The sequence below is a fragment of the Pinus tabuliformis genome, chromosome 3_2 (genome assembly GCF_031772625.1).
Source record: "Pinus tabuliformis cultivar Carrire ecotype Pingquan chromosome 3_2, CPIR1, whole genome shotgun sequence".
Taxonomy (NCBI): domain Eukaryota; kingdom Viridiplantae; phylum Streptophyta; class Pinopsida; order Pinales; family Pinaceae; genus Pinus; species Pinus tabuliformis.
In genome coordinates, this window is record NC_142302.1 from 714,685,810 (window position 1) to 714,713,478 (window position 27,669).

A 27,669-nucleotide genomic window follows, 5' to 3' on the forward strand; every position below is an offset into this window, starting at 1 on the left:
CTGTTGCAACAACGCAACCCTTAAGTGTGGCAGGAGCAAAGCCACAAACCACTCGTGATGTTGTCCATCTGTTAGGTTCATGTTAGCTTCGTGGATTGTACACTTCAACCTCTGATCAAGTTCCCAAGGTGTCTCACCTGGTTACATCACAATTTACTTAAACCCTACAATAGACAGTGCTTTAGATTTAGACCTACTGAATTATCTATTCGATGTTGTCTGGATGTCTGCCACTCTAGCATTCAGGTTATCATTAGCATACTTGATATACCAGGTTAGCGCGCGATCCTGCAGAGCACTAACCAATGTTTCCTTCTTCATGTTATCATCTGTAATGCCCGGAGCTTCCCATACAACTTTCACAACGAACCAGAATTGGTCTCGATCCTCATTCCCCAAGCTTTTGAACAAAGGCAACTTAGCTGAATTTTCCATATTGAACTATGGTGGAGGTGGAGGTGGTAGAGCGAAGTCACAGGTGATGGTGGTGAAGTTGGAGGTGATGTGGGTGAGGTGGTATTTGTGGGAATCTTGCCTTAGTAATTGAATAGCACTTTGTGGAGAAACCTGCACTATTCCCTCTTCGTCACCTCACCGGGGTGAAATCAATGGACTATATTCAAGACCTTTTTTTCCTTCGTTTCTGTAATTTTTTCCACTTCACGTAGCCCCAAACATCAAGGTAGCTGCATAACCCATTTTTTGCATAATAGCATTTTAATCCAGGTATTCAAAGATTTCACGTACTTACCTCGCAGTCATTTGAAAATGCATCGCTCCACCTCGTTGTAGCTAACTGAGGTGTCAACCACATATTCAGTTACAAATCCTCCTATGGCGTGATCAAGCCAGTGATCGACAGTGTGGGTGATCTTATCCTCCGATGCTTCCAACCTTTGTACTAGCTCTAGGGTCCACACAATAGGACCGTTAATTTTCCACCTTCCTTGGCTATCTGTTAGCTTCACGATCCACTCGTATAACTCAATTGGAAAGGAGATGAAAAGGATCTCATGGATCTCTATATATAGGTACCTGTCCAACCACTATTCCTTTGTCAGTCATGGGTTTCTATTCTCTTGCATCGCAAATTCGTGGATCTTCCTATCCAACCAGTCTCCAATATCTTTCTTAGTCGAATTCTAGTGATATGACATCACACATCTCTTATGCATATTCTAGTCCTGGAAATGGAACCATTTTTTGGCTTGAGGGGACCTGACCCAGGTTCAGTGTTAATTAGCCAAACAAATCCCTACACTACTGGCCCTTTCGGCATTAGTCCACGGAGCGCAGACTGAACTCTCACCCGAAGCAGTATGGGGGGATGTTGGAACCAAGTTTCTGCACCCTGAGATGTTCATGATGTTATTTTATTCCCTTTATTCCTGCCTTCGTGTAGGTCACTTCGCTCTATGGTTTGGCATACAAGCCTTCTCTTCCTTCCTTCAATACCTCCACAAAAGGGTTCTGTTCTCCTTCGTGCAGCCCTAATCCTTGATCTATACCCTTTCGCGTTTCCAAGGTAGTGAACCGTGTAGATTCCTAGATTAGTCCAATTGTCTTTCTTATCTTATTAGTTACTCACAGTTAGCACCACGTAAATAGATATCCTTATATGCATTTAGTTATCCAATATAATCATACACATTCACGCATCACATAAGCATTATAAAGGAAATTCATACATAAAGTGATAAGATGCATTAATCGGAACAAAGATACAGAAACAGCTAAATACTTCTCTTTATTAATCTCTTCCAATTGACTACAGACTCTATTCACCCTACGCACACAGCTGCAGGGGTCCATGCAGTCAGCTACGGACTTCCACCCTAGGGCTCTACGCACTTAGCTACAAAGCCTCTACCTACGCTACGACCCGAAAACTTAGAATTCTTACCTTAGAGCTATGACTCTCTTACATTGTGTGTCTCTCAAACTACTTAGAGCTTAGCTCTTTTTATACAATCCCATGGTTCGCGGACCATGCGTAGATCTCTTACAGCCAGCTTTACTATACAAAAATAAGGGTGGACAACCCTTTATGACTTATAACACCTACGCACTCTGTGACCACAAAATGCGGAGTCTTTACAAGTTTCTTACAAAATTTGACCAAACTATGGGCTTTTAGCCCCAAAACTACCCTTTGGGGGATCTCGTTCCCAACACTTCACCAGATAGGAACCCCCTCCTCCCAGTTGTTATGAACATGGGTTCATGCTTTGTATTCAAACACCACTGACAATGAATGCTATAGATGCAATGATTCACTTGTTGGTTCTATGCGTTCCATTGGTTTGAGTCTGTGTTCTGTTGTTGTGTGGAGGTTACACCTAAAATTTTCCTATTGTCAGTAGCTTGTTATAGGGCATACAAAGGTTCAGGTCATCGCCATTTTCATCCTCTTGCATAGCTCCCATGGTGGTTCAGCAAGCAACCGTGTTATACCAGTCAATATAGCTCCTACAACTATTTCCCTACTGGTAGTAATTTAAAAAATATATATATTTCTCCTTAGTAGCAAATGAATTGAATTTTTCCTAATTTATCCTCGTCTATCCTCTCCTAGTTATATGGTAATAGAATCAATTCTGTAATATCCCTTTATGACACATGGATAATAGAATGAAATCTATTTTTATCTCTTATAATTATGTTAATAGAATCATAGGATATGCCATACACATGTTTATAAACTCTGGAAAATGGTGATTCATAGGGATGATTGATTATACCAAACCAGTGTACCATTTAGGAAAATCATCTACACTTTTAGTAAACTAGGAAAAAGCCTTTTTTCTATTATGTAACCAACTCACAAAATAGAAGAAAAGATAGATCAACGACTTAAAAATTAGCCTCTTTGAGGGGGAAACTTCTTTTACACTACATAAATGAACAATTCTTGGATGATTTAAATGACAATACCTCCTCTCTATATATATAATTCTAAGGGGTCACAATATAATCATAGCCTACACAACAATAATAATGTAAGGGCACAACAATAATAATGTAAGGGCACAACAATAACGACAGTGGGCTTCTTTTTTTTCCAAAGAAAAATCAATAACTTACTATTAATAAAAATGAAAAGTTACATTAAGTAGATTCATAAAGAATTCAAGAGTTGTCCCATGGGACCAGTGTGCATGACACACACAAAGTAGCAAAGCTATCAAAAAATAGAAAATAAAATAAAAATTACAAATTTCCAGATAAACTGGGCTTTTCTTTTTTGCCTTTTTTCTTTTGGACTTTTTTTCAGACCCCAAGTGAAGGAGCAAAAGTGACAATTGCCAGCTCATTATTTCTTGTAAGGTTTGGGACATCTTTTTCTAAGTCGCAACTTTTATATACATGAGATCATTTGGTTCCACTTGTGCATACATTTTTTTTATTCCCCTCCACTTGGATTTCAAGCGTCGGAATACTTATTGAGTTGTTTGGATGCTCTAATTGTTTGTTTTGTTCTTTCTCCTTTTCTTCTCCCATCTCTTGTGAGCCTTGTTGTTTCTCTGTTTCCTGATGTTGCTGGGTTTCATCCATTTCTTCATCCTCATCATCTAATGAAGGAGATTATGGGAATTTCCATCCTTTTTTCGTTTGCATTCTCTTCTTTGTTCTTTTCTTTTCCTATTTTCATGTGTTTTGCAAATGCCTTGTTTGATGGAAAACCCTGCATTGAAAAGAAGTATTTTCAAAATCTAACCACTATATCCACTTGAATTCTTTGTGTGTTAGGTTATTACAATCTAGGATACCTTTACTTAAATGCACCTCCACACAAATATGAGCAAAATTAAAGATCCTTTTGTCCATTCTTTCTCAATCCATCTTTAGGAACCCTCCCAAATAATTTCCTATGCCTTCTAAGACCTGATGGTGCCAAAAAGGAAGTGGAAGGTTATGTAGTCTTACCCATACTGAAATTTTTGTAACCACCATTGATTTTGTGTCAAAACCAAGAAACCATGGGGTTACGAAGAGACACGCCCTTACCTAGAACCATGGTCCATAATTTATGCCATAATTGTAATCTTTTTGGGTATCAAACTGTACCTCAAAAAATGTTTTGCACACAAATAAATCTCACAATCTCTAGTCCAATTGAGGTAGATCCACTCACTTAAATCTTCATATTTTGGCCAGTAACCATTAAATCAACAAATGATGACTTTTGCTTGTAAATTGTTGAAAATATCACTTACTTCTAGTAATTCGATGGACAGATCTTGAGCTTTTTCCATCTTTTCTACAATTGACGAACATGGGATTGTCAGATTTGGGATTTGTTTGTCTTGTTTGGAAGATTTCCTTCTTAATGCATCTTTGAAAGAATCCTGACCCTTTTCTGTCAATGATGATCTACTTGTGTGCTTTCTCCCGGGGCACCGCCTTGTAATATTAAATTCTAGATAATGGTAGTATTTCTTTGAATCCCATAGTCTTTCAACTAGATCTCATCCTACAACTAGAAAAAACAAACTTTGTGAAGAAGTAGAAATATCTGTAGCATTTTGGGTTTTTTCTTTAGATCTATCACAAGATCCATACCCCATACGCATATGATTATCGATTTCCCTGAAATGTTTTTGATGAAAATCTGATATAATTCCTCCGGATCTAAGATCGATTCTCTGCCCTCTGCGCTTGTTGGTTGGGACCATAACCATAAACTATATAAAACATTGTTGTTAGTAATAAAATCCTATTGATAATTCTTTAGTAATGCCTCTACTTCCTCAGGAATTCTTTTCTCGCCAAACGAGATCGTGCTTGCCCCACCTGCAAGTTGGTGCATACATATGGTTGGTTGACCGACAATAGGCTCATTTGTGTTTTTCCTCAAATGCATTGGTTTCTGTGCTTTAGGAAGGCCTCGTGGGGATATGAACCTAGGCGTTGTCGAAAGGCCCCTCTGAACAGCTAAAGGAATCAAATGTTGACGGCCTACCAAGAGGCATGTTCCCTCTCCTGTTGTTCCCCCTCGCAACCATTGGGCTACTGCTGTTTTTTTTCTATAGACATATTCACCATCAAAACCCTATGAGTCAGCCCTTCCACAATAGTGGGATTCTATGGGGCATAATAATAAAAATATGGGGGCTAATTTAACAATAATAATAAGGGGACTACACTATTATTATCGGGACCTAACATGACCCTCTCCTTCAAAAAAAGTGTTGTCCTTAACACTTGAGTAGTTTTAGATACATCTGTATAAAGTTTTCATCGTCTCATGTGGATTCTTCAAGGTGTAAGTTCTTCAACTTAATGAGATACTTTGAAAATGATTGACTTCATAGTTTTCGAGTTCTTATTTCCATGACCGCTTTAGGCTTCAATATGGTTTTTCCTTCTTTGTCAAGTTCTAGCAATATTGTTTGAACTGGAAGCTTGTCACCAATAACCTTCCTTAAGCATGAGACATGGAAAACTGGGTGTACATGAGAAGATGTAGGCAGCTCCAATTTGTATTCCATAGTACCAATATTTTGCAACACCTTGTAAACATGGAAAACTGGGTGTACACGAGAAGATGTAGGCAGCTCCAATTTGTATTCCATAGTACCAATATTTTGCAACACCTTGTAAGGACCATATTACTTGGGTGATAATTTATTATCCTTCTTAGCTTTCTTGAGGGACATTTTTTTTATGGTTGTAGTTGTAAAAATACAGTCACCTATGTCAAAACTTATTTCACTGTGATGTTTATCTTTTTGTTGTTTCATTCAATTCTGTGCCATAGTGAGGTTATCCTTTAAGATTTTGAGAACTTGTTATTTGTTCTTGATCTAATCTTCCACTGCTTAAACCTTAGAATTTTCTCTTAAAGATGATATGATGGACGATGGGTGATATCCATAAAGTGCCATAAATGGGGTCATTTTTTCTACAATATGGAAGGAACTGTTATATCACCATTCAGCCAGAGGTAACCACTTGACCCATTGTGTTTGTTCATTAGATATAAAGCAACAAAGATATCCTTCAAAACATTTCTTCACTATCTTAGTTTTCCCGACAGATTGAGGATGATAAGATGACCTATGAGCTAATTGAGTACCAAGACAAGAAAATAATTCCGTCCAAAAATTTCCAGTGAAAATGGAATACTTGTCACTTACAATAATCTATGGGTTTCCATGTAACTTTTGACTTGTTTCCATAAATTCAATAGAAACTGCACTAGATTTAAAAGGATAAGTAATGCACAAAAGTGTGCATACTTGGTAAGTCTATCAACTACCACCATGATGATGCTCTTTCCTTCAGAATTGGGTAAACCTGTGATAAAATCCATTGATACTTCCTTCCAATGCTAACTTAGAATGGCCAAGGTTGTAACAGAACCAGGATCTTAATTGTCTCAACTTTATTTTGTTGGAAAACCAAACATTCTGCCAAAAAATTCTGAATATCCTATTTAAGGCCCTCCCAAAAAATTCCTTCTTGATCATGTGATAAGTTTTCAAAAATATTGAGTGCCCTCCTATGGGGGAGGTGTGAAATTCTAAAAGAATCTTTTGTTTGAGTTGGGAATTATTACAAATATATAAGCGACCTTTATATCATAATGAATCATTTTCCAACTAAATGTATCAGATGTACTAGGGTCTTGCTGCAAACTTTGAATGAGTGTCCACACCTCTTCATCATTCTTCGATTCATCCCTTGCTTCGGTTATCCAATCAGGTTGGATAATAGACATTGCACAAATCAATTCTTCCACATCCTCATCCTTTCTTAAAAGTGCATATGCAACAACATTTTGCTTCTCGTTTTTGTAGATGATTTCAAAGTCATAACCCAACATCTTTGTGACCATTTTTTGTTGCTCTTTTGATGATAATATTTGTTCCAAAATGTATTTAAGACTATCATGATATGTTTTTACCTTGAAATGTCTTTCGATTAGGTAAGGTTGCTATTGCTTTAGTGCATGTAGTATTGCCAAAATTTCCTTCTCATAAAAAGCTTTGTGTAAATAATTTCCTTTGATTGGATGACTTTCAATAGCAATGGGCCTTCCTTCTTGCATTAAAACAACACCAATTCCACTTCTCGAGGCATCAAATTCTACAATAAAGGTTTTTTTTAAGTCTGGCATAGCTAAGATCAGTGATTAGTGCATTACCTCTTTAAGAAGTTCAAATGCATTAGTTGCTTAGAGGTGCTACTATTCTCCCATAATTCTCAACAAACTTGCAATAATATCCTGTCAACCCGATAAATCCTTGAAGATGCTTTATTGTTGTGGGGATTTTCCATTCCTTAATGGCTTTAATTTTGTTAGGGTCTACCTTAACACCCTCATGAGATACAATACCAAATATTCCACCTCTTATACTCCAAAGAAACATTTGGAGGTTTTTGCATATAATTATTTTTCCTCCAATAGTTTGAACACCCTGTCAACATGTTGAACATGATCCTTCCAAGACTTGCTATAGATTAGTATATCATCAAAAAATAACAATGCAAATATTCTAAGGAAGGGTTTGAAAATGTAATTCATCAAATCTTGAAATGTGGAAGGTGCATTAGTAAGGCTAAAAGGCATGACCAAAAATTCATAATGACCCTCATGAGTTCTGAATGTTGTTTTTCAAATGTATTCAGTCTTCATTCTAATTTGAAGATATCTTGAATGGATATCAAGCTTCGTGAAGTAAATTTCTCGATGTAATTCATACAAAAATTCATCAATGTAAGCAATGGGAAATTTATCTTTAATAGTGAGATTGTTGAGCTCCCTATAATCTGGACACATACGCCATGATCCATCCTTCTTGTGCACCAATACTACTGGAGCAAACAAAGAACTTTGACTAGGATGAATTATACCGACCTCTAGCATTTCTACAACCATACGCTCAATTTCACTCTTTTGGGCATAGGGATATCTACAAGGCCTGATTTCTGGAGGAACACTTCCTCAAATCAAATGAATAGAATGATCATGATCACGAATAGGTGGGAGGCCTTTAGGAGTCTCAAATACCTTGGAATGATTGTCCACAACATTTTGGAGATCTTTAGAAATAGATGATTTCAATGTTTGAATCTCTAGTGAGAAGAATTGTGCAATTATGCCCCATTATTATTTATTTAGAAGTTTTTTAATTCCATTAGAGGTAATTATATTTCCTAGTTTCCCTGCGATACCCCTTAATTCAACTTCCTCTCCTTCCCCAAAAAATTTCAAGAAAAGTTCTTGAAAATTAAAAGCTATTGTCCTCAAAGATTGTAACTATTGGACTCGTAGGACAACATCAGCAACACCCATTGGAATGGAAAGCATTATACTATTCAATACATATTCCCCTAGGTTTAGCTTGATATTATGTCACTTCCCAAAGCAATTTATATTTCCTCCATTTGCAACCATCACTTGACACTCTGGTGTTGGATATAGGAAGAAATTCAATTCCTTAGCCATCTTACAATGAATAAAATTATGGGTACTACCCAAATAAATCAACACTATTACATTTTTCTTCTTGATATATCCTTCTACCTTGAGATTTTGAGGAGTGTTAATTCCTACCAATGCATTACAAGATATGGTTGGATTCATTTCTTCTTTCTCTGGGGTTGGTTCCTGGTGTATATCCTCCTCTTTTGATGTTTCATGTTCCTTTTCTTACTCCTCTTCAAAATATATGTAAAATAATTTCTTCTCAACACACTTATGACCTTTAGTGTATTTTCTATCACAACTATAACATTCTCTTTTTTATTCCAATTATTGTGGTGTCAACCTTGTAGGTTTGGGATCGCTAGGAGCAACAACACTTCCATATTTATAGTAGTGAGTGGTAGACTTCCTTGTTGCCATAATTTTTCTTTCAACATTTCTTGCCACCTTGAATGCCTTCTCCAATGAATCAGGTTCCCAAAGGCAAACCTCATGTTGGATTTTATCATTTAAAGTCTCTATGAATACATCAATCCTATGCTCCTCTGGAATATCAGTTACCCTGATATTCAATTTTTGGAATTCCTCAATGTGCTCCGCCATTGAACCCTTTTGTTTGAGATTTATCAATTGGATAAACAAGGTGTTGATCTTTGTATCCTCATAATGTGCTATCATTTCCTATGTAAAAATTGACCAAGTGACAAGTGGTTTAAGAGAACAAAGCCATCGATACCATACAAACTGATTTTGTTCTAAATATAAAGATGTACTATGTACCTTTTGTGTGTGTTTCACATCATGGAGATCAAAATATTGATCCATATGTAGTATCCATGTTACCAGATCCTTTCCATCAAACTTCCTCATATCAATCTTTGGAATGTGGTGGGTCTTGAACCCAACATTGGAGTCTCTAAAATCATAATTCATATTCATTTAGTCCTCTTCATGATTTTCATGGATTACCTTGTCACCACTGGGAAGCCTTTCTTGCAAAAACTTTGTCAACCCTTCCATATTTGATTTTAAACCATTCATGTTGCCTTTTAATTATTCCTTTAAACCATCCATCTCCCCTTTAATTTCATCTTTGGTTGTTCTTTGTGAGAGAAAAAAATTTTGCACTTGGTCCCGTAATTTTGATATATCATGTTGCAATTCTTCCTCTTCCCGCGTCATATTAGAGCTTTCTGAGGGACTAATGGGTGTAGAATTATTTTGTTTTGGATAAATTTTATAACCCAATACTAATATTTATGCTTCAATATACCCTTTGAATCACTTCAAACTTATTTTTCAAACAAAATTTATGTAATTTTTAAAAAAAATACACACCTTTTTCTTGCTTTTAGGAGCTCGATCTTGAAACAAGTGTAACTCTGTAATTTCGGCTATCCAAGTTCTGAAATTTTGTCCTGTGGTAGCCCTATGGGTATTATTTCCAACTCCACAAGTCAAACCAAAATTGGATTCTTCAAGATAAAGTTATGACAATCTCCCACGATGACCTGATTATCAACTGTTTCAGTAGAGCGAACTTTTACGAAGTGTCATGTGTCACTATTTCAAACTTCGGCCCTGAAAATGATACAAGAAAAACTAAAGTCTGTGAAATTTCATCCACATTTTATGAAATTCAAATCTGATGCTCGAAGTGATATTTATGATGATTTTCCCTAGGTCACTTGTTTGAGATTGAATTATGGAGCCTGCAAAAACATAAACATACTCAAATCATATCTCCGAAAATATTGTGAAACAGGATTTGAAATTCGCACACGAAGTTCATCAATATTTTAGGTCCACATAGTTGCAATTTTAGCTTCTGAAACCTTGTAAGAAAAGAGTTGTAGCGAAAAATCCAAGATGGCATGTTTGAAGAAGCAAAACCCTAGAATCCAAAGCTCTAATACCAAATGTTATGTAACCAGTTCACAAAATAGAAGAAAAGCTAGATCAATGACTTAAAAATAGCCTCTTCAAGGTGGAAACCTCCTTTACGTTACATAAATGAATAATTATTCGATGATTTAAATGACAAGGCCTCCTTTCAATATATAGGAGTCTAAGGGGTCGCAATATAATGAAAGCCTACATAACAATAATAATGTAAGGGCACAACAATAACAATATGGGGGCTACTTTAAAAATAACAATAATAATGTAAGGGCGCAACAATAACAATATGGGGGCTACTTTAAAAATAACAATAAGGGGACTACACTATTATTATAGGGACCTAACAATTTCTCATTTCTTTAGATGAACCCATTGATCAGCTCATTTCAAATATATCACAATTTTTATTAGTCAAGGATTTAGCATTAAGATTTTCTACATTATCGGGCTTTTGACTTGTTGTCTTCCTTTTTCAAGGGTATTTTTATTTTTTATTACTATTTTAGAGACTATTAAAACTAAATTCAATGAACCATTTTCTCTTCTAAAATTTTTCAAACAAAACTCTTATCAGAAGATTAAAAAGCTTATAATGTTTGGAAAGTTCAATTGGAAACCTGCTCTTTGACTAAAGGGAGACTATGTACAACCATCTATTTGTATTTGATAGGTAAGCTAGAGTGTTAAGATCTTGGAAATTTTACGTTGGTTTTTGGAAAAATTAATGAAATGATGTGGGGGAATGGGAAATATGATTTTATGTGTAAGAAAAAGAAGCATAAGGTCAAATATTTAGTGGTATTGAAATGTAATATTTTGACCCACTATTAATCAAAATTTGACATGTGGAAAACCATGGTATGGGCCAAAACCATTGTATTAGACCCTTTTTCTATTTTATCAATCACACTATTAAAGTTGTCATCATGATTATGACCCATTGGATCAAATATATGGGTCGTTAGATTCAATATGTTCAAATTACAATCACACATTATCATATAAATCTTGATTGTGGACATAAGCATTGGTAGTCTTATATTAATCCCCTCATGGATTTTTTAAGAGTTTTAATGATTACATTTAGTTTTCTTTGATGTTTTCTTATGAAGTGTTATTGTATAATTCTCCTCCTTTATCATTAATTTGTTTAAATAAATTTATTTTAAAAGGAAGGAGTGAAATAATTACAACACAATACAAACTCATATATGTTTATACTTCTCACAATTCAAATCCATTTGTTAATGTGTTAGTGTGTATAGTTACATAAAAAATCCTATGTAGTTTACCTAATATGTTAAGCTTATGGAATATTTGGAAAATAAATTGCTTGAAAACACAATTCAAGGTAATGTGACCATGTGTTATAGATCCATTTGGGAACATCACTCCCATCATCTAGATCAGTGTTTTAGGGATCATCAAACCCTAATTTCAGTTGCTACATGCCCTAAACCAGTCACCCTTTTGAATGCCTCCTTCCCAGACAGTTTCATGACTTGAGGACATCCTGAAATGACCTCTAAAGGGCCAGTGCAGGTAGGCCCATGTAAGGGTGCACTACAAAGTAGTTGAGTCCATGCTAGGGTACTCTGCAGAGACTTAGGCCCTCTTTCACCTGCGTTAGGCAAGACTGAGTGAAATTCACATAGGGTTTGGGGAATATTCTTATCTCTTGGAGTCATCTAGAAGTTTCCCTCACTTATCAACTCCTATGAGCTCGAAAATGGATGAGGAATGAGTTAAGATGCATCCTATCCTCTCATCCCTTTCTCCATGGAACTAATTCTAAGTATGGAAGGCCATTCAATACCCCTATTTATGACATAACCTCCTTCATCTTCCTATAAATTGAACATTCATCTAACTGACCAAAGGGCTGGACTATGTTGAATTGTAAGGAGATAATGTTGCTATGAGAATTGACTTTGAGACAAGTATTGTTATGCTACAAGTTTGTCATGATTTTGATGTGATGTGGATGGGATCCAAGCTGGAGGAGTGACTTCGAATCAGACTTGATGGTTGTAATTCCTTCTTCTATTCAATAAAGTATTTGAACCTTTTTCCCATATGCTTATCCTGTTATATGATGCTTATATATGTGAATGTATCTAATTCCATTTACTTGTATTCGATAGATCTTTTTCTTTGATCAGTTCTTTGTCTTTTGTTGATGTTTACAGGTACTTCTCAAGTGTGTTATGTAGAAATTTTGAATAATTTAACACATATTCAATGGAGATTATCCTGATCATGTACTATTGCAGAAAACATACACAATACATAAGCTCCTCTACGTTGATCATCAATATAGCAGCATCAATAACAATAAAACATCAAGAGCATTCACACATTAACACAGTATGTATCCCGGGGAAAGCATCTCGCTAAAAACCCAAACTATCTATATATTAATGATTGAGTCATGTAACATTACACAGCATAATACTTCTCACAAGTATCTCCACCTCTGTTACACACAATACAGCTCAGATCTGATCTCCAAATCTCTTCCACTGCTTGCCTGCCTCCACTGCTCGATACTTGCTCAAGAACTGATGAGAATGGCTTACCAAACTCGTTTTTCACCTGAAAAATAGTCACTCACACTTTGTTGGACGTGAGCACAAGCTATAATGTGGGAAAATACGTGAGCAAACTCATTGGCATACTCAATCCCTTTATTGTGCAAGATCTGGTGCACAACTATAGTCACAACTGATAGCAATCTGATTCTCTACCACCTGTCCCTGTTGAACTGAACATGCACTGACATGCAACTGAGTTAACTGATGTATTCATTAGTTGTATTATGAGTTAATAACTTGTGAATTAATTAATAACTAATTCACCCAACTCATCTCTAGTCTATTTGCCAGTTAGACTAAATACAACCAGTTTAACAAAGCTAAATTGAACACAACTCCATCAACTCCACCAAACTCAACTGATTGAGTTCTAACTGAATTCATGCATGCAACAACTCAACTGACTCATAAGAAAAGCGTATTTCCTTCTGACAGCTGCATGTGCCACCTCTGTAGCTCAAACTGAAGTGCTCCAAGAGAATAAGATTAAGTTTATAGTCCAAATATTATTGTGAGACAATAATATTTGACTTTTCTATTTTTGACAGCCAGTCTAAAAATAGACTTTGATCACTCACACTGTGATCACTCACACTTTCATCAAAAATAGAAGTCCATCTATTTTTTCCCAACTTGATCAATCATCCATAAACAGCAACCTGCAATCCATAGACATGATCCATATGTCTAAAAATAGACATAGTCTAAAAAATAGACTTGCGCCAAAAAATAGCCTGCGGGCCCACTTAGTGAAGGCGACTCTTTTCACTAACCTCCATCATCTTGTTGCAATCTCAACACTCCCTCTCGACAAGATATGGATTATCAGCAACCCCTATCCTGCCTCAGTGGTACTCGAATTTGCTCCTGGTGAGAGCCTTCGTCAGAATATCCGCATCCTGATCCTCCGTTGGAATGTACGAAAGTAACATGATCCTCCGCTGCACCCAATCTCTGGTATGATGGTACCTGATGTCAATATGTTTAGATCTATCATGAAATACAGGATTAGTCGAGAGTTTAATGCAACTCTGGTTATCACAGTAAATCACAGTAGGATCCAAATGAGAACCGAACAAACCAACTAGGATCTTCCTCATCCATATAGCCTCGCATGCAGCCAAACTTGCTGCCATATACTCGGCCTCCGCTGAACTGAGTGCCACGGATCTCTGTTTCCTACTGTACCAAGAAACTGTTGTCGATCCAATACTGAAGACCCCTCCTGATGTGCTCTTTCTGTCTATTGGGCTCCCTGCCCAATCTGCATCCGTGAAGCCACATAGCTTCACCTCATCCTCCTGTCTGTACCACAAACCATATCCCAATGTGCCTCTCAAGTAGCGCAATACATGCTTGCCCGCCTTCCAAAAGAGCTTGGTAGGCTTAACCATAGCTTGTGAAAGCTGGTTAACTACATAGCATATATCAAGTCGTGTATTGACCAAATACATTAGCGATCCCACCAACTGTCGATAAACAGTGGCATCCACTTCTTCTCCCGAAGTGGCATCCTCCTTCCTCCAACCTCCAGGAAGAGGAGTATCAACAGGCTTGCAGCCATGCACGTTGAACTTCTCCAGTATGTCCCGAGCATACTTGCCCTGAGAAACAAACAGTCCACCACTGCGCTGCCATATTTCCAATCCCAGGAAATAGTGAAGGAGGCCCAAATCCTTCATCTCAAACTCTGTAGCAAGATCCTTCTTGCATGACAGTATCAATAGCTCATCACCCGTTAGAATCAAATCATCAACATACAGTACAATGATAAGAAACTTACCCTCCACCACAATCTGGTATAGGTTTGGATCTGCCTCGCTCTTGGAGAATCCAAGTCCTGTGAAATAGCTGTCTATCCGTGTGTACCAAGCACGTGGTGCTTGCTTCAACCCATACAACTCTCTCTTGAGCCTGCACACATGTGACTCGATGCTGAAGACTTCAAAGCCTTCGGGTTGCTCAATGTACACCTCCTCCTCAATGACTCCATTGAGGAATGCAGTCTTCACATCCATCTGATGAATGTGCCATCCCATCTGCGCTGAGAGAGCAAGAATCGTCTGTATGGAAGAATACCTTGCGACAGGTGCAAAGGTCTCCTCATAATCGATCCCCTCAATCTGTGAAAAGCCTCGGGCAACAAATCTTGCCTTGTACTTCTCCACACTCCCATCAGCTACCTTCTTAACTTTGTAGATCCATCTCGAACCCACCACTGATTTCCCTTCCGGTCTAGGAACAATCTCCCATGCACTGTTTCTGACAATAGAATCATACTCTTCCACCATGGTGTCTATCCATGCGGGATCCTCCACAGCTTCCTCGAAAGAGGATGGCTCAGTCACAACACACTTGCTCATAAGAGCCATGTATCCAGTGTACCGATCAGGTGACTGTCTCTGCCTGCGTTGGGCTGTAGGTGGTCCTACAACTTTCTCTGCATCTTGAGCCAGTCACTCAGCTTCTGTCAAGCGCTTTCGCCCTCTGATGGTTGGCGCTGCATGAGTGGTCTCTTCCACTCCATGAACCTCGTCCTGTGGCTGATCCATGTCCTGAAGCTCATCCTTAGGAACTAATAGCTCCTCATCTGCATGCAAGTGTAGCTCTCTCTCAAGCGAACACTTCATGGCTTTCTCCTCCTGAAATTTTATATCCCGTCGCACAACAGTTTTACCACTGTCTGGCAAATACACACGATAGTTGTGGGGCGTATCAGTGTACCCCACAAATATCCCAACCTCTGCGGTCGGCTCCAACTTCTTCCTGGCATCCTTCGTCACGTGCATGTAAACGTTAGCACCAAAAATCCTCAAATGAGAAAGATCAGGCTTCTTACCAGAATAAGCCTCCTCGGGTGTACTCATGCCAAGTATCCTATGAGGACAACAGTTCTACACATAAACTGTTGTATTGCATGCTTCCGCCCACAAGTGAAGGGGTAGGCCCTGATCATGCAACATTGCCCGTGCAGCACCCACAATCGTTTTGTTCTTCCGCTCAGCTACCCCGTTCTGCTATGGGTTATGGGGAGCTATGAGCTCTCTACGAATCCCTTCTGCCTTGCAGAAATCCTTGAACTCGTCCGAGATGTATTCACCACCATTATCGCTCCTAAGAGCCTTCACCTTCTTTCCCGACTCCTTCTCGACCAGTGCTTTGAATTCACAGAACTTTGAATATGTCTCGCTCTTCTTCTGAATGAAGAAGATCCAGCACTTACAAGAGAAATCATCAACAAAAATCACATAATACCTGTGTTTTGTTGTCGAAGCAACTGAGAAAGGTCCACACACATCTGTGTGAATTCTCTCAAGGATCGTCGTGGCATGACTATCCTTCTCGTGAAAGGTGGCTTTCACAAACTTCCCCAAAGTACACCCTTTGCATTGATCTGACTGCGCAAGTGTGCCTTTAGGAAGCCCTGTAGTGATCTGCTGCAGTATCTTCAAGGCTCCATGGTGAAGGTGACCCAATCTCCTGTGCCACAACTCGCCATCATCCCAGCTCACCAATCCTTCTGCCTTGCCTGCCATTGCTGTGCATCCATCTACATGCAACTGATAAAGGTTCCTCACTCGAACCCCTATCTTCCGGGTCTCACCAGTTGTCTTGCTGCGCAGGAAGGCCTTTCCCTCGCTGAAAACAACATCATACCCCTTGTCTTCTAACATCGCCACTGAGATAAGATTCTTCTTCAATCCTGGAACATGCATGACTTCCTTCAATACAAAGGGTTTACCAGACTCCCTCTCAAAGGAAATGGTACCGATACCGGTCGCACTGTATCTACCATCATTGCCCATCTTGATGTGCACTCCAAGATCCTTGTCCTCCAGATCAGAGAACAAATCTTTATCTCCCATCATGTGAAAAGACGCACCACTGTCCAAGAACCACACTGATCCCATCACACTTGAAACCAAGCATGCGATCAATGAAAAATCAAGCTCAAACTGAGAAGCTAAGGCCTCTCCCCCTGCAGATCCAACAGCTTGCTTGTTCTTCTTCTTCTGCGGACAATTTGTGGCATAGTGTCCGTGCTGGTGACAGTGAAAACACTTCACCTTGGACATATCCTGCTTCTTGCCCTTTGCACCAGACTGAGAAGCTTTCTTGCTCTTCCCTTTCTTTTCTTTGGCAGCCAAAGCACAATTCTCTTCATCAGCTCCCTTTGACGAAGATCCGTCCCTGGTACTCCGCCTGATCTCCTCCTACACAAGATCTGACCATAGTCTTTCCCATCCTGGCAACTTCTCCCGACCATTGACAGAGTCCTGATAGGAATGCCAACTCTTCGGAAGACCAAGGAGAGCCAAGCTCACCAAGTCCTCATCATCGACAGTAACCCCCACACTTCCCAGCTCATCTCGACACTGAGTGAACTTCGTGAGATACTTGGGAATACTGTCACCCTTCTCGCATTTGATGTTTCTGAGTTTATCTTTGAGCGCCAGCTTCCTCTGATCGCTCTTGCTTTGGAATAATTCTGTTAATGATTTCCACATCAAATATGGAGTAGCCTTTCCATGGAGGCTGGACACAATGTGATCCTTCACGCCCTCCAATAGAATCCTTCGACATTTTGCGGTCTTCTTTTGCCAAACTTCCGCCTCAGCAGCATCAGTAGGCTTTGGGATATCCGTATCTATGAACTCCTTCAGCCCGTTATCATCCAATATTGCCTCCATCCTGTCCTTCCATGCAATATAGTTTGAGCTGCCCTCAAGAGCATACTCCAATCACAATCCGTTGAAAGACATTGCTGCGTTGTCACCAAGAAAACACTACTGCAAATTCGAATTCCACCAGAAACCAACTCAACCGCCTCGGATCTAAGATTCATGAGAACACAATATTTCTCGTACAGAGATTGACTGTATGGGCATACACCGGATATCTCACCTTCCAAAGGAAGGATGAATCCAGAGGCTACCTGGCCCGATTACAGACTCTACCTGAAGAAATAGAATGTAAACACTTCCTGAATAGTAGATCTGATGATCAACAGCTCTGATACCATGTAGAAATTTTGAATAATTTAACACATATTCAATGGAGATTATCCTGATCATGTACTATTGCAGAAAACATACACAATACATAAGCTCCTCTACGTTGATCATCAATATAGCAGCATCAATAACAATAAAACATCAAGAGCATTCACACATTAACACAGTATGTATCCCGGGGAAAGCATCTCGTTAAAAACCCCAACTATATGTATATTAATGATTGAGTCATGTAACATTACACAGCATAATACTTCTCACAAGTATCTCCACCTCTGTTACACACAATACAGCTTAGATCTGATCTCCAAATCTCTTCCACTGCTTGCCTGCCTCCACTGCTCAATACCTGCTCAAGAACTGATGAGAATGGCTTACCAAACTCGTTTTTCACCTGCAAAATAGTCACTCACACTTTGTTGGACGTGAGCACAAGCTATAATGTGGGCAAATACGTGAGCAAACTCATTGGCATACTCAATCCCTTTATTGTGCAAGATCTGGTGCACAACTATAGTCACAACTGATAGCAATCTGATTCTCTACCACCTGTCCCTGTTGAACTGAACATGCACTGACATGCAACTGAGTTAACTGATGTATTCATTAATTGTATTATGAGTTAATAAATTGTGAATTAATTAATAACTAATTCACCCAACTCATCTCTAGTCTATTTGCCAGTTAGACTAAATACAACCAGTTTAACAAAGCTAAACTGAACACAACTCCATCAACTCCACAATCAACTCCACCAAACTCAACTGATTGAGTTCTAACTGAAGTCATGCATGCAACAACTCAACTGAATCATAAGAAAAGCGTATTTCCTTCTGACAGCTGCATGTGCCACCTCTGTAGCTCAAACTGAAGTGCTCCAAGAGAATAAGATTAAGTTTATAGTCCAAATATTATTGTGAGATAATAATATTTGACTTTTCTATTTTTGAAGCCAGTCTAAAAATAGACTTTGATCACTCACACTGTGATCACTCACACTTTCATCAAAAATAGAAGTCCATCTATTTTTTCCCAACTTGATCAATCATCCATAAACAGCAACCTGCAATCCATAGACATGATCCATATGTCTAAAAATAGACATAGTCTAAAAAATAGACTTGCGCCAAAAAATAGCTTGCGGGCCCACTTAGTGAAGGCGACTCTTTTCACTAACCTCCATCATCTTGTTGCAATCTCAACATGTTAAGTATGGGAAGGAGTGACATGATCGATACAAAGGAGACAAGAGGAAAGCGGAACTACAAGTAGGTCTTCTCATCTTCTTTGTCTTATCTATTTCTTATAGGAAAAGGCTAAAGTGATTTAAACTGTTGTTCTAGATATGGTTACTTATCTATGGAATTAGTATTTATCCGTAGATACAAAATTCTCCAAAACACCATGTCTTGTTTTATTTTTTATTTGTTAATCCTTAGTGAAAATGATTGAAAGATGTTTCACAACCCTTAATCCATGTTACAACTTACAAGCATTGTAACAAGGTTACCATATAGCTAAGGATGTCTCAAAAAAAATTCATAGTTGGATTCACATTTGTTATAATCCATGCCATACCAACATTGTCATCTCATAATGGATTACCATTCATACTCAATCTTCTTCCCATAAAGGCCATTCATATGGCTAAGGAAGAATTTATTAGTGTTTATTCCATTATATGTTTGCACATAATGTCAAGGGTGTGCATTCATCCATATAAAAATGTGAACATTCTTCCTTAACATGTACAAAAATCTTTCCATGAATTTAGCTTGCATTTTCAAATGAGGGCGTGCTTTTTTCCCTAACTGGGCATGCATTTTCCTCAATTCCTTGTTTTAATGAAATTCCATAAGGATAGTGTGCATAACGTGCATATTTAATTTAATGAAATGAATTTTGGCTATCATTATGATCTCATGAGGTTCATCCAAATCCTAACACAACGCTTGCATTTTTTATTCTAGGGTGCATTTTATAGCATGCCTTGTTTTCATGCAAAAAACACATAATTTCCTTTTTGAGTGTGCATTTTTTCTTAAGGAACATATATCCCATCTTAAGTATTGCATTAATCAATATCCTTTATATCCATAATTTCATCATACACAATTCACCACTAGGAATGCATCTCCTTTAAGTTGGAATGCATTTTAAGGATGAAAATTTAAACATTTTTCCCTCTTTTTCTTACAACACAATTATTGGTCTTTTTGCATAACAAAGAGTTTTAACATTTCGATTACACAAACAAAGGTATAGGGATATGTACAACATTTCTACAACATTATAACCTGTAATATTTCCTAAAAAATAAATCAATCTTGTAGATTTACAAAGAAGTTTTTTCTTAGATCCAAACATTCAACCTCAACTTTTTGCATGCTTCTACATGTAAGAAATATACATGCAACTCACTGAGTTTCCCAAGTACACCAACCATGAAAACATCATACCATGATCTTTCATAATCCAACATATAGATAATATATATATATTTGTAATAGTCAATAAATCTAGTAAATGTGTAACTATTGGAGATATTGCATGACACATACACATTCAAAGCCCCCTCAAACATAGATATAATATTTAAATTTAGTATACAAGCATACCTACATAAATACTCTTCATGTTGTACCTGCACAACAATTGCATCCCATTGCAATTGTAATTCCCTTGCATCAGTGGAAATTGCATTTCCATGTGCAAACTGAACCCCCAATGCACACATTGGGCACCTTAGTAGGAATAATGAGCCCTGATAGGAATATTTAGTCCCTGTAATGTGCATAATTAAGACCCTAGGAGATAAATGCACCCATGACATGATAAATTTCTTGATGCTCCATGACCAGTCACCACGTGTCCCTAGTGGTTTGGTAGATGCATTTATTGCAAATTTTTGAAGGGGCATCACAAGTATGACAATAATCACCCATAGTTGACCATGTAATGCATGTGTGGGAATGGTCGATTTTATATTTATTGTCGAAACTCCCCATTAAACATAGAAAACATATGTAGTAATGAAGAATTAGTGAGGTAAAAGGAGCTTTTATTCCATCCAATCACACTCCCTCTTAACCTCCCAATGACATATATAAAATAGAAGTACTATTTACTTAACAATTTAAAGATTTTATGAGTGATCCTCTCCTCATCTTCTCTTGCAATAAAATATTAAGCACTCCATTTATGGCTAGTGTCCTTGATGGGTTGGCCAAATCTCTACACTTGTAGCTTAGAAAAATCAGTTAGAGCCCTCAATTAATACGTGTACTCTAAGATACCTAATTAAGGATGATTGTTTCCACACTTGATTTTAGGGGGTGCCTATTTTTGGGCCATAGAAATGAAATATTTCCTTCCATTTTGATTCAATTTGTGTACTTTCTCTTCAAAATCCCCAAGTCCCTTGCCACCTTTCCTAGGAAATTGAAAATTCCTTTGCTTCTAGGTCTTAAATTATACTTAATCAATTCCATGGGATTAGGGTCCTAGGTACCCTTTCCATGTAGAGTATAGTCCATAGTAAGGCTTGGAAGAGTACCTTCTAGTGATTTTCCAATGCTCAAACCCTCTATTATGTAAAGGATAGGTAAGAGGGTTAATGTGAAAGGATTTTCTATACAAGGTAAATTATATAGAAAATCACTTGGGGATTTTAATTATTTGGACTCAAAATCGTTTCCTTATTTCCAAAAAAAAATCCTAAGAAGAACTTGTATTCATAAAGTGACATTGATGGGTATTAGTTGAAATTTCCTTGTTATCCTTATTATTATTGACCACATCTAGGTTATTTTCTTTGACCTATCTAGTGCTTGGGTTCAGATTATTTGCTACCATAAATCATACTTGAAGACCATCCAAATTTTATTGAATTCCCACTTTCTTCCCTGTAATATGGATTCTTTTTATTTTTAATGTTTTTGGCTTCTTTGAAGTCCTTGAAGCCTAATTCTTCTACATATTTGGGTAATTACATTCTATAATAAGGTTTGCACAATAATGGAAACATACACACCTAAATGGAATCCCCTTATAGTTTGGATTTGTTGAAGAATGTAGCTATCGCTAGTCTTCATAATCCTTGATGTATTTATAATACCATGTAAAAACACAAAATAACATTAAACGTTAAATTAGAAGAAATAAAATGAACAAAAACACCTAAAACTAAAACCCTTGAAAATAGCTCATACTCACGTAAATAACATATTTACCATTGGTTACTACCAACCATAATTTAAGCAACTATTTGCATAAAATATGAAATAGGAACAAGATGTAAATAAATATACTTACCAAGAGTTATTTCCCACCATTATTTACATGATCTTCAACACTTTAACAAATATGAGTAAAAATGTAAATGTGTAGATTGACTAGAATTTAATTTATGAAGAGATATCATTTGACTTAAGATACATGTCTCTTGGGTATCTTAGGCATAAAATACACTTGAAAATTTTCATTTTATCTCTCACATATTTATCTCTCACACACATTGTGATATCTACTTTCTTTTCATGGTTATTAGTTGAATTGTTGAAGTGTGATTGCTTGATGAAGATAAAAGAACTATAATATGTATTCACAAGTAATTTCCATAGTTCATAGATGTTGGCTTGTTGGGGCCTGACCCAGGTTCGGAGTTATAGCCAAACAAATCCCTATACTACTGGCCCTTTCAGCAACAATCCATGTAGCACGGACTGAGGTCTCACCCGAAGTAGTATGCAGGGGGGGTGTGTTGGAACCAGGCTTCTGCACCCTTGAGATGTCTGAGGGGTTGATTCGGTCCAATTGTTAGTCCCTGTGTGCAAGTTTCTTTACGCACTTCCCTAGCCTTCATGTCCTGATATATTCATCTTCGCACAACCCTAACCAGGGGTTGTGGGGCTCTCGCACTACTGGAGTAGTGCTCTGCGCTATGTCCCTAAGTCACACCCGAGATCTTACTTATCTTCTTACACCAGTTAGTTATCTTCACGTAAATGAATGCCTTATGTTATATTTATTTATACAGCACATTCAGATGAGTTCGCGCAGCAAATAAACAGTAAACTTGCAATTCATACCCAATAATATATAAAACAGGAAAATATACATAGAAATATGATAAAACTTCTCTTTATTAATGCTTCCAATGGTTATAGACTCGACCTGTCCTACACACTCAGCTGCGGACTACTAGGCCTCTTCGCACTCATCTGCAGAGCCTTCTCCTACTCTATGACCCAAAGACATGATTTACACTTGACTCACTGCTTCATCAATCCCTTAGACTCATCATCCTTCTATTCGATTAAATTTCTTCTATACTTAGAGCTTTTCTCTATTTATACAATCCCATGGTCTGTGGCCATGGGTAGATCTTTCAAACCGACATTACATTGCAAAAGCAAGGGTGGACAACCCTGTGACTCTATTATGACTTCACCCTCCGCACCCACAAATCGCGGAGTCTTTACAATGTACTTGGTCAAAACTTGGGCTTTAAGCCCCAAAACATGCCTTGGGGGGATTCCATGCCCAATAGGCCCCCAACACAAACATCGCGACTCACCCTTGAGTCACTCATTCAATGCGGAGATCTTCGCGTGAAGTCCCTCCAACTCTGCTCAAACCGCTACAAGGTCGACAACGCACTGAGTGGTTTCCTACTGAATCTCCTGTACCCATTGTTCTAATACCGAGTGTCAAACTGCTTCCTTGCATCTGATCCTGCGTCCCCTACATTTGTGTGAGCTTTCCTTCAATTGTTGTTGTAATGACAAAGGCCTCATCGATGCAAGGTTGAATGTGTGCCTTCAAGACTATTTCTTTGTGTCGTGCTGCATCCACCTACTCTTTCAGCTCTTTGGCTTGTTGCATTCATGCAAGCCTCTGAGTGAGGGCCATCATCTGCGGTCCCTTTGACGTTGTCATACTACTACTGGAGCTCACATGCCTCTGTCTCTAAGCACTGGATGTTAGGGTCCTCCTATAGAATGGTGAGGACCTCGAAGGATTCTTCCAACATCCTGGTGCAGTCCCTTACTGCACTGCTAATCTCTTCCATCCCCGATGTAATAGCGTTGGCACTCTATTCTCTAACTTCCGAAGAGATGGACAGTTGCGCCTTCAACCGCAGCTCTGCTATCTGAAGGTTCAGCTCTTGTTGAACCTTGGTCATTTCTTCTCGCGCCTCGCGCACTCCTTCTGCTAGTCTGTGGATGCACACCTCTGCTAGTGCTTCTATTGGGTTGGCCAGCTCAGGGACCATCTAACAGTCTTCTTCTAATACATGTACCATCTGCCTATTCTGTGACACCACTTTGTCATGTTGTAAGCTCAACTGCTCCATGTTGATCTTTTGCTCACTCAGCACTTGCAACACGTGGCTCTCCTTAGCCCGCAGTTTTGCAGTAATCCCATCCTGCAGCACATAGAGCATCTCCCACGGGAGTGCAGCCATGTTGATCCCTATCCCTTTTAGTGTACTAACTATAGGCCTTTCAGCCTCATTTGTTGTAACCAATGCCCCCTCTGGCAACACTATGGTGTTGGTCATCTGAGCGCGTAGAATTTTTTCAGCTACAGCTATCCCTACTGCGAGGCTGGTCAAAAGGGTACTAGCCTGAGGAGTGCACACCTGCAACTCCTGAATTTACACTCTGAGGGCCCCCAACAAAATCTAATTCTCCTCCGCAAAATTCTGGAGGGCCTCTAGGGTGACATTGCGCACTATTTCACCTATGTCGTGCAGATCACCCTCAGTAAGGGTGATCAGGTTGATCGATAGCTTGAAGGCTTTCACCTTCTTGCGCAGCCCTGTCCACTCGTTTGGGCGTTCGTGCTTCAGCAGTGTTGACGTTATTTTTGGGTCCACGCCACCTTCTTCTTCCTCTGTTTCCATCTCTTTCTGTTGCCCATGCGAAGGAAACTTTTGGCCTGTTATCACTGACAAAATTTCAATGCCAAATGTCTTACATTTGTTTGATGGTAAAGCACATAAATCCTTTTCAGCAGTTTCGCAGCGCAACATGCTTTAAGTGATTTCGTAGCGCATAATTCATATTTTGCACTGGCTGCGCTACGAAATTGGGGATTTGTTCGAATCCACAGCCTCTCGCAATCCATATTCTCTAGAAACCTTTTGAGGTCCTCTGGATTTGTTAAGCAGCTCATAGTTCTCCTCAAAAATGGATCTTCTGCAATTCAAGAGTTGGCAGCCTCGGCCATCTGTAATCTATCACAGACAGATGAAATAAAGAGAGCATTAGGGGAGGCAGGGTACGTTGGTCTGCTTGCACAGATGTTGGATGGCAAGCCTAGCTTCTCTCAACCACTTGCTGTAAGGGCACTCTCTAGTCTATTTGTTGTCGATACAAACAGAAAAGAATTCATTAAATTGATGACCATGTATCTTGTCTGGTGCGGTTATTAGATCCTCAAAATGAAACAGTGACAAAGACATTCCCCATTTCTGCGTTGTTGGCCCTCTCCTACAGCAATTGTTGACCGCCTTCTTCAGTTTCTGGGGATGGAAGGAATACGGCTTCTTGAGTTACATGGTTCTGATGCAGAATAAATTTTAAACACACTGATCTTTAATACATTTGTCTTCTGCCAGGTGTTCAACGAAATAAGCTCTAGAGATATAGAAAAGATAAATGTATTGCGTGGCACATTCAACAACTTGATCTTCATTGGAGTATTCTTATCAGCGTTTTTATAGTTGTGTTTGTGACTGCAGTCAGTGATTACCGGCAATCATTGCAGTTCAGAGATTTAGATAAGGAGAAGAGGGTTTGCCATTGGCGGTGACATTAAGCCTTGCTTTTGCTATGAAGAAGATGATGAATGATAAAGCACTTGTGCGGCATTTTTCAGCATGTGAGACAATGGGATCAGCAACATGTAGTTGTAATGATAAGACAGGGACCCTAACAACAAATCGTATGATAGTTGTAAAGTGCATATTCCAGAATACAGGGGGTGAGGTGATGATTAGTGAAGAGGTAAAACTTGAAATTCTAGAGACAAACCATTCCTACAAATGGTTATACATGTATATGCATTGTTGGCATCAAGGATCCCGTGCGTCCTGGTATCAAAGAAGCGATTGAACTCTGTAGAACTACAGGCATTGGAGTGAGGATGGTCACTGGTGACAATATTAACACAGCAAAAGACGAAAAGAGAGCAAAGGGGCAGAGTGAAGACCAGAAGTGTGAACGTAAGGCAAATGTGGATAATTTAGTGCTTCGTTCAGGTGTCAAGACAATATAAAGCGGTGTGTGTCCTTGTGGGGTGGAATCAAGATGCGCCACCTGATAACGCAAAGTCATATCAGTCGTTGTGTTTGATTGAAGCAAGAGCTAAACAAGAAGACCTTATTTTATGGCCCCCATTAATTATTGTAAATATTCAGACGTAGAAACCTCTAGGTGATATGTGTCAATACACGGGTTTATACATTTAGGGAGCACCGCTTGGTTTGGGCCCTAGACCCAAACTCTCTGTGAAATAGGCACCTGATGTTCAAGAACCTCAGATCAGTTCTGTTTGTTACACTGTTAAAAATCATCGGTGGCACCAATCAAAAAAGAAGGATCGCAAGCACAGGCACAAAGGGAAATCAAGTCATACAAGTGGAAGAAATAAAAATGACAAGAAACATCATTCCAAGCGAAGCTACAATAGCGATAGTGATCGTTCAAGATTGTGGTCTTCATCATATGAGAATAGAATGTTGGTAGATGTTTGAGCTTCAAGGAACTCTATGTTAGTGCTTGATAAAACTATTGGTTGGGAAGCTCCTATGTTCAATATGAGGATGGAAGAGGATGATGTTCTGCTCAATATGCCTGCCAAGCATTCCTGTGGGAAAGGGCACAGTGATTTTTTAATGAGAGGGTCGTCAGATGCAGAATTTCCATCTCAAGGTTTCAAATGTGCCGGTATCTTTGGGCACGCTCTCCAGAATAAACACATTACATATGCTGAAGCTGTATGAAAAGCATTCGGGTGGATCTTTGTCCTTCCGAAAGATATTCTGATCACAGGCTGTTTAGGTTATTTTATTATTTTGAAGATGAATCTCTTTTGCTCGATGTGGTCTGAAATGTCAATGAAAGATGCTTTATTTTAGATCTTAGCTATGTATAGAACGTCAATGGACTATGTTGCTGTCAACAGATCCGTGATTTCTTAATTCACATAATGCTGTTTATAAGTCTTGTTTCGGGATCATGTGTGTTATGTGGTCATTGGATTATTTTCACTCATCTTTGGAAAAGAAATGTCAAGGGAGTTAAGTTGATGGATAATCTTACCACAGCCTCTACTCGAGAAACTCATTCACCGAGGGTCACTGCAGATAAGGATGCAGAGAGAATTTCTGAGAATTTTATTCAAGTGGAACAAAAGGACTTGTCAGTCAATGGTGAAAGTAGACCAGAAGTCCATGCATTTAAGGATGAGAATGATGATGTAGCTAGTGAGGTAGACAATTATATGGATGCTCTTACTACCATGGAATCAGAAATGGAAACAGATTCGGATGGCAGAGCCAAACATGAGTTTGATTCAGATTTCAATTCAGCACATAAGGAAGCAGGTATTGAAACAACAGGACAGTTACATGAGAAGGATGGTCAGTGTTCGGACCTTGCTGATGCTGAAGCTACACACTGGAAATCATTTAGCTATGAAAGGAAGACTGTGT

At 38.6% G+C, this 27,669-nt stretch overlaps 1 pseudogene; it reads left to right on the plus strand.

Moving 5' to 3' along the window:
- LOC149182636 (uncharacterized) overlaps positions 1 to 27,215 on the plus strand; it is a 51,079-nt pseudogene extending 23,864 nt beyond the window's left edge.
- Positions 27,216 to 27,669: the final 454 nt, after the last annotated feature.